The sequence below is a fragment of the Thalia democratica genome, unplaced genomic scaffold, assembly GCF_965202585.1.
Source record: "Thalia democratica unplaced genomic scaffold, ktThaDemo2.hap1.1 HAP1_SCAFFOLD_1929, whole genome shotgun sequence".
Taxonomy (NCBI): domain Eukaryota; kingdom Metazoa; phylum Chordata; class Thaliacea; order Salpida; family Salpidae; genus Thalia; species Thalia democratica.
In genome coordinates, this window is record NW_028140722.1 from 10001 (window position 1) to 17890 (window position 7890).

At 34.7% G+C, this 7890-nt stretch overlaps 4 non-coding genes across 4 annotated transcripts in view; all 4 read right to left on the reverse strand.

The window, feature by feature from the left end:
* Positions 1 to 435, reverse strand: part of LOC145848997 (large subunit ribosomal RNA) — a 3626-nt gene extending 3191 nt beyond the window's left edge. Inside the window, exon 1 of the ribosomal RNA XR_014372266.1 lies at positions 1 to 435. This exon is cut by the window's left edge and continues 3191 nt beyond it. This is a non-coding gene — a ribosomal RNA (large subunit ribosomal RNA).
* A 223-nt stretch (positions 436 to 658) lies between these two features.
* Positions 659 to 811, reverse strand: LOC145849000 (5.8S ribosomal RNA). Its single transcript, XR_014372269.1, has one exon. It is a non-coding gene; the product is annotated as a 5.8S ribosomal RNA (ribosomal RNA).
* Positions 812 to 993: 182 nt separating this feature from the next.
* LOC145848996 (small subunit ribosomal RNA) lies at positions 994 to 2800 on the reverse strand. Its single transcript, XR_014372265.1, has one exon. It is a non-coding gene; the product is annotated as a small subunit ribosomal RNA (ribosomal RNA).
* Positions 2801 to 6449: 3649 nt separating this feature from the next.
* Positions 6450 to 6568, reverse strand: LOC145848999 (5S ribosomal RNA). Its single transcript, XR_014372268.1, has one exon. It is a non-coding gene; the product is annotated as a 5S ribosomal RNA (ribosomal RNA).
* Between the last annotated feature and the right edge of the window lie 1322 nt (positions 6569 to 7890).

Consider the following 7890-nt stretch of genomic DNA (forward strand, 5'->3'; position numbering starts at 1 on the left):
GCCTCCGTTTGCCTCCAAGCGGTTTCACGTACTCTTTAACTCTCTCTTCAAAGTGCTTTTCAACTTTCCCTCACGGTACTTGTTCGCTATCGGTCTCGAGCCAGTATTTAGCCTTAGATGGAGTTTACCACCCGCTTAGGGCTGCATTTCCAAACAACCCGACTCCGGGAAAACCGCTAGGACGAATTACGACCGCCGCCAAGGGCCTAACACCCGCTCTGGGAAAAGGCCTCGATCAGAAGAACGTGGGCAGTCGTTGGTTCGCCGCATGCTGAATTCCATACGCTACATTTCCTCGCCTCCAAAAAGGCTCGGATTTAGCGCTGGGCTTATCCCGCTTCACTCGCCGTTACTAGGGGAATCCTTGTTAGTTTCTTTTCCTCCGCTTAGTGATATGCTTAAGTTCAGCGGGTCGTCCCGCCCGATCTCAGGTCAAAAGTGATGTACTATAAAAGTACATGCGCTTTGTACGTCGGCCTTTTGAAGTCACTTAACTTATTCTCGAGCACCTACCGTCGTTGCTACCTCACCCGAGGCCAGCAGGCTGCTCACGCTTCAGCTGTGAAATCGCCAGACCAGCTGTCTTTGACGACACGCTCCTTAATACAGAAACGAGGTCGCAGGCACTTTCAAACTAATGAAAGGATCGGTGTGTTAAAGACCCTGAGACGGACGTGGCCCCAGGATTACCCGAGGCCGCAATACGCGTTCAGAATATCGATGCTCAATGTGTCCTGCAATTCACATTACTTCTCGGAGCTAGCTCCGTCCTTCATCGACGCTCGAGCCGAGTGATCCACCGCTAAGAGATCTCTCGTGTTAATCAATCTCAATGCAACCAAAAAATCGTGTTCAAAAAGAAGCGGCCGCGCCAGCACTTGCGTGCTGAATTATTACTCCCGCTGTCAGGAAGCAACGCGACCGAACTATAACAGTTACAGGGCTCGGTCCCTTCGAAGAAGAGACGTCGCTTGAAATCAAATTTCGATTCGTTAATGATCCTTCCGCAGGTTCACCTACGGAAACCTTGTTACGACTTTTACTTCCTCTAAATGATCAAGTTCGATCGTCTTTTCGAACACCGGCGAGTGCGTTGCCGCACGTACCAGGCTCAATCGGAGGACCTCACTAAACCATTCAATCGGTAGTAGCGACGGGCGGTGTGTACAAAGGGCAGGGACGTAATCAACGCAAGCTAATGACTCGCGCTTACTGGGAATTCTCGTTCAAGGGAAACAATTGCAAGTCCTATCCCCTAGCACGACCGGGGTTCAACGGATTACCCGGACCTTCGGCCTAGGGAACACACGATGATCCGGTCAGTGTAGCGCGCGTGCGGCCCCGAACATCTAAGGGCATCACAGACCTGTTATTGCTCAATCTCGTGTGGCTAAACGCCACTAGTCCCTCTAAGAAGTTGTCTCCGACCCAATGGGTCGAGCAGCTATTTAGCAAGTAAGAGTCTCGTTCGTTATCGGAATTAACCAGACAAATCGCTCCACCAACTAAGAACGGCCATGCACCACCACCCACAGAATCAAGAAAGAGCTCTCAATCTGTCAATCCTCGCTGTGTCCGGGCCGGGTGAGATTTCCCGTGTTGAGTCAAATTAAGCCGCAGGCTCCACTCCTGGTGGTGCCCTTCCGTCAATTCCTTTAAGTTTCAGCTTTGCAACCATACTTCCCCCGGAACCCAAAGACTTTGGTTTCCCGGAAGCTGCCGGACAGTTCTTAAGTTCGACACTGCCCGATCGCTAGTCGGCATCGTTTAAGGTCAGAACTAGGACGGTATCTGATCGTCTTCGAACCTCTGACTTTCGCTCTTGATTAAAGAAAACATTCTTGGCAAATGCTTTCGCAGTCGTTCGTCTTGCGCCGATCCAAGAATTTCACCTCTAACGGCACAGTACGGATGCCCCCGTCCGTTCCTATTAATCATTACCTCGTGCTCCGAAAACCAACAAAATAGAACCGAGGTCCTATTCCATTATTCCATGCAACATTATACAAGCGTAAAGCCTGCTTTGAACACTCTAATTTTTTTCAAGGTAAACTTGCCGGACCACCGCAACACTCAGTTAAGAGCACCGCGAAGGCACCGACCAACAAGAACAACGAGGCCAGTGCTAGCCTTTCGACCGACCAACCTCGCCGTCCCTATATCCAACTACGAGCTTTTCAACCGCAACAACTTAAATATACACTTTTGGAGCTGGAATTACCGCGGCTGCTGGCACCAGACTTGCCCTCCAATGGATACTCGTTAAAAAGTTTAAAGTGTACTCATTCCAATTGCAGGACCTCGTACGAGGTCTGCATTGTTATTTTTCGTCACTACCTCCCCGAGCCGGAATGGGTAATTTGCGCGCCTGCTGCCTTCCTTGGATGTGGTAGCCGTTTCTCAGGCTCCCCTCTCCGGAATCGAACCCTGATTCTCCGTCACCCGTTACAACCTCGGTAGGCCGATACCGTACCGACGATAGTTGATAGGGCAGTTGCTTTAATGAGATGTCGCCAGCACTAGGCCGTGCGATCCGCAAGCTTATCCAGAGTCACCATTGTAACGACCCGAAAGCCGGTTAGTTTTGGTCTGATAAATGCGCGCCTCACGTCAGTTCGGCGCTTTACGCATGTATTAGCTCTAGAATTGCCACAGTTATCCATGTAAAAGCGTACAATCAAATGAACCATAACTGATTTAATGAGCCATTCGCAGTTTCACTGTACGTGAGCTCGTACTTACACTTGCATGGCTTAATCTTTGAGACAAGCATATGACTACTGGCAGGATCAACCAGATAACTATCCGAGGGCGTTTAAACCCGTTGCTCGACTGAGCGTTTTTACTGTATAAATACAGACCTTTTCTATCACTCGGCTTAAAAGCCTTGCGAACGTTACTGAAAGTCGGCGCCGGCCTTTTGCTGTTTAAAGCGCCAGCCCGCGTCGACTGCAGCATGCAGCTATACAACTGACTGTTCTTTCTCCCGACCAACCGTTTGCCTTCTGCCGGTTAACTCGTCAGCAGCAACACGCCATCTGTCTGCTGCAGTTACCCGCCTCGAGCCGTGCCTGCCTGCGTCGGCTACTCGTCTCGACGACTTCGCAAAGCTATAAGCCTACCGCCGCTGGACGCTTGTAGTTTTTCATACGCTGCTCCAATGCGTTTACATAGCACGTTCGCCGCCGCTGCAATAGCCGCGCCTCGGGTGCTAAACAGTAATGCTTTAAGCCGCTTTCTCGCCAAGTCGACCGAACGCACAAACACGTCTCTCTCACTAGTGTAAAGTAATGCATACGTGTATGATGCTCAAATGTTGCTGTTGAACTTTTTTTGCCGATTTTTTTCAATTTGTTTGTTTCTTTTCAATTATTTTAATGTTTTAAGCTTATTTATGCTACGTTTAAATGTTTTAAATACTTTTTTTAATACTTTATTTAATATGTTTAAAAGAAATAAATAAAAAATAATATATATAAACTACTTTTTTTAATGTTTTAAATATGTTTGTTTATTATAAATAAACTTTATTTGTATTATTTTTTATTTAAACTTACTTTTTAAATCTTTATACTTGTTTTATCGTTTTAAGCACATTGCGATAAATATAATAAACAAAAAATTGAATGAAAATAATAATAATAATAAAAAAAAAAAAAAAAACATATGCTTATTTTATATGTTTCATTTTATTTTTATTTAAACTTACCTTTCAAACCTTAATACTCGTTTTATTTTTTTAAGCAGATCGCGATAAATATAATAAACAAACAATTAAATAAAAATAAATAAAATAAAATAAAAAAATCAAACAAAAGCTTATTTTATATGTTTCATTTTATCTTTATTTAAACTTCCTTTTAAACCTTTATAATTGTTTTATTTTTTAAGCACATCGCGATAGATATAATAAACAAACAATGAAATAAAAATAATAATAATAATAATAATAATAAATCATAAGCTTATTTTGTATGTTTCATTTTATTTTATTTAAAACTTACAACTTAAACCTTTGTATTTGTTCTATTCTTTTAAGCACATCGCGATAAATATAATAAGCAAACAATTAAATAAAAATAAAATAAAAAATCAAACATAAGCTTATTTTATATGTTTCATTTTATCTTTATTTAAAATTACTTTTTAAACCTTTATAGTTGTTTTATTTTTTAAGCACATCGCGATAGATATAATAAACAAACAATGAAATAAAAATAATAATAATGAAAAAAAAATCATAAACTTATTTTATATGTTTCATTTTATTTTTATTTAAACTTACTTTTTAAATCTATATAGTTGTTTTATTTTTTAAGCACATGGCGATAAATATAATAAGCAAACAATTAAATAAAGATAATAACAAATAAATAAAACAATACGGCTAAACTATAAAAAGAAAACTAAATAACTGATAAATACTTGTAAAACATTATTTGAAAAATTTATTTTGAAACACAACACGATTGATTTATAAATAATAATATAATTTTAATTTGTGTAGTTCATTTAAAGTAGTCTCCCTTTTTGCTTCTGGTTTTATTAGAGTTATATATAACAATAAATTGTGTAGTTTATTTAAAGTAGTCTCCCTTTTTGCTTCTAGTTTAATTAAAGTTATATAACACATACTATAGTAAGTTAAATAAACTATAGTAACTTTATAAAACTACTTTACAAAATACATTTGTATAATTTAATAACTTTAAAATAACTATCAAGAATAAAATAGAATAGAATAGCTTTAAGTTTAGTATACAATTGGTATGTAAATTGTGTAGTTTATTGAAAGTAGTCTCCTTATTTGCTTCTGGTTTTACTTGAGTTACATAACGTTAAATAAACATACTTAATAAACGTAACCATCAATACTGTCATTTTAATAAAACTAAGTACAAATAACAATACAAATACAAGAACTTTAAAAAGCCTTCGCTTGTATCTGTTGGTAACAGTAAATAACCTATTATGACTCACAATACAAGAGTGCGAAATTTATTTTTCATTTGATTTTTCAGGTATTTATTTATTTGTGGAAATAAACTTTTTTATTACATTAGAAACTAATTGAATTTTTCCTCTAACTATACCTATTATTATATTTAGTATGCTTAAAAGTAATAAAATGAAACGTCGCGATTATATAATAAACAAACAATCAAACAAACAAAGAAATAAAAAAAAATATTTTTTTAAACTTATATTTCAACTATATGTCTTATTTTATTTTCATTTAAACTTACTTTAAACCTCTGTATTTGTTATATATATTTCAACACAATACGATTAAACTATAAGACAAACAACAAAATAAAATAATCACATTAATAAATACACTAAGCAAATAGCTAGAATAAATATAAATAGTTCAATATATACAATATATTTCTTCTATTTTTAAGTTACTTGTTAAACATATTTATTTAAAAATGTTTCTTTAGAATATAAAACTAACAGTTGTACAAATAAAGAAATTAAAAAGCCAAAACACATAACACTAACTTTTCATAAATTAGATATGCAAATATGAACAAAATAATAACTAAATTGTAAAGCTTTTGTAAACTGTGAACTTATAAACTTATAATAATAATTGCATATTCACTATTCACAATAGCTTTTTATTTAGTACACAACTGGTCTGTAAATTGTGTAGTTTATTGAAAGTATAATCCCGTTTTGCTTCTGGTTTAAATTAAGTTATACAACACATACTAAAGTAAATTAAATAAAGTAATTCACTACTATCTATTAAATAAAACCAATTTACAAAATACATTAATTTAAATTAAAGTGAATTTTGAACTTATAATAATAATTGCATATTCACTATTCAGAATTTCTTTAAATTTAGTACACAACTGGTCTGTAAATTGTGTTGGTTCTATTCAAGTACTCTCCTTGTTTGTTTTGTTTTAGTTGTATTTATTTTTAGATACTAGCACATTCAATACACATAATAAAGTAAACCAAATAAACTCTATTAATTTAAACTAAGTACAAATACATTAAGTTAATACAAAACTTTAAAAAGCTTTTGCTAGTATCTGTTGGTAACAGTAAATAACTTATTATGACTCACAATACAAAAGTGCAAAATTTATTTTCGTTTGATTTTTCAAGTAGCCACGCTTTTATTTGTTTGTGGACAAAAAGACTTTAAAGTTTTAGTATAAAAGACTAATTGTATTAATTTTAACTCAGAAAATTGTACTCTACAAGATGGTGCCATTATTTTTTCGATATCTCAAACTGGTCAAACCACTTTTTTAGCGCTCTAATTGGTTTAAACAGCAAATAACGTTATCTGATTGGCTTGAGTTTTTATTTGCTAATAACTAGAATTTACTTTTCTTTAAGCGTTAAAGAAATGTAAATAAACGAGTAATAAGTATAAATAGGTCAGAAAGAAAAATAGTACAAAAAAGATGAATTCAAAAAGCAAAAGCCTACGGCACGTGGTATTCCCAAGCGGTCACCCATCTAAGTACTAACCACGCCCGACACTGCTTAACTTCCCAGATCGGACGAGATGGGGTGTGCTCAGTGTGGTATGGTCGTAGGCGTTTGAAAGCGTTTACAAGCCTTTATAAACCCTTCGGTTTGTTTAAAAAACCTATTTGCACTTGATTTACAATCGATTTGATATTTTAAAATTATTCCTTATAAAATTTTAACCTGAATTAACTTTTTTTTTGTTTTTTTAATCAACAGTTACTCCCAAACTGTACTAAAAACTGTATTGTAACTGTACAAAAGTGTTTGTTTAAATTATTGTTATCTATAAATTACCTAAGACCAGGACAAGTAGAAGTAAAGTTTATTGAATTATTAAATAAATAAAATAAAATCGTAAAATAAAATAATACAATATGTTTACAATTTGTCATTGATCTATCCATTTATGTTATTGCATTACAAATACAAACATTTCATACATTCAAGAGTATTATTCATCAATCTTTTCAATATAATAAGTTTTAAATTTATATTTATTTTTAAATAATTCCTGACATTTTAGATTACCTGAGATTTTTTTTTAATTAAATTAATTTTAGTAATTAAATACTTGACGTTCTATTTTGTTTAATTTGATAACTCAACCATGCTTATTTTTTTTTTACTAATTTAAAGAACTATTAAACTAAAAGACATTACATACAGCTTCTAAAAGTTTTAAACACCTTAAAAAATATTATTATTTTAAAGATATATTAAAGAACTAAACAGATATTACTCCTAAAAAATCTTGTTAATAATATATAAAAAGTACTCAAAGTCAGACTCGGAAATATATATACTGTTGTATATCTTACTTGAAGTTCACTGTAATTGACACTGAAAAATTGACACTGAAGTTCACTGAAAAATCAACCTATTTATATAGCAAAATATTTCTTTATCTTTGTCGTGGCGCGGTGGGTCAGTGGTCTTATCAGCTGACTCATAAGCAGAAGGTTGAGAGATCGAATCCCGCTAGTCGTCACGAAACACCACTATCGTTCAATGTTCGGGCTTCAAATTCTTTGAGATTATACTGTACTATTTATCTATCTAACTAATCTATCTAACAAATGTTGTTCAATCTAGGTTGTGGGTACTTGGGTCGAGTAATGCCTTTGACTTACAATCTGTTGTGGATTGACAATATTCCTCTATCTATCAATAAACAAATCTATCTAATAAATGTTGTTCAATCTAGGTTGTGGGTACTTGGGTCGAGTAATGCCTTTGACCTACAATCTGTTGTTGATTGTCAACATTCCTCTATCTATCATAATGATTATATTCAATATTAAATGTTGATTAATTCAGTTGTAAGAAAACCAGTGCGCTGGTTAGGTTGGGTAAGGCTTCGACTTACAATCTTGGGGATTATCAACGTTC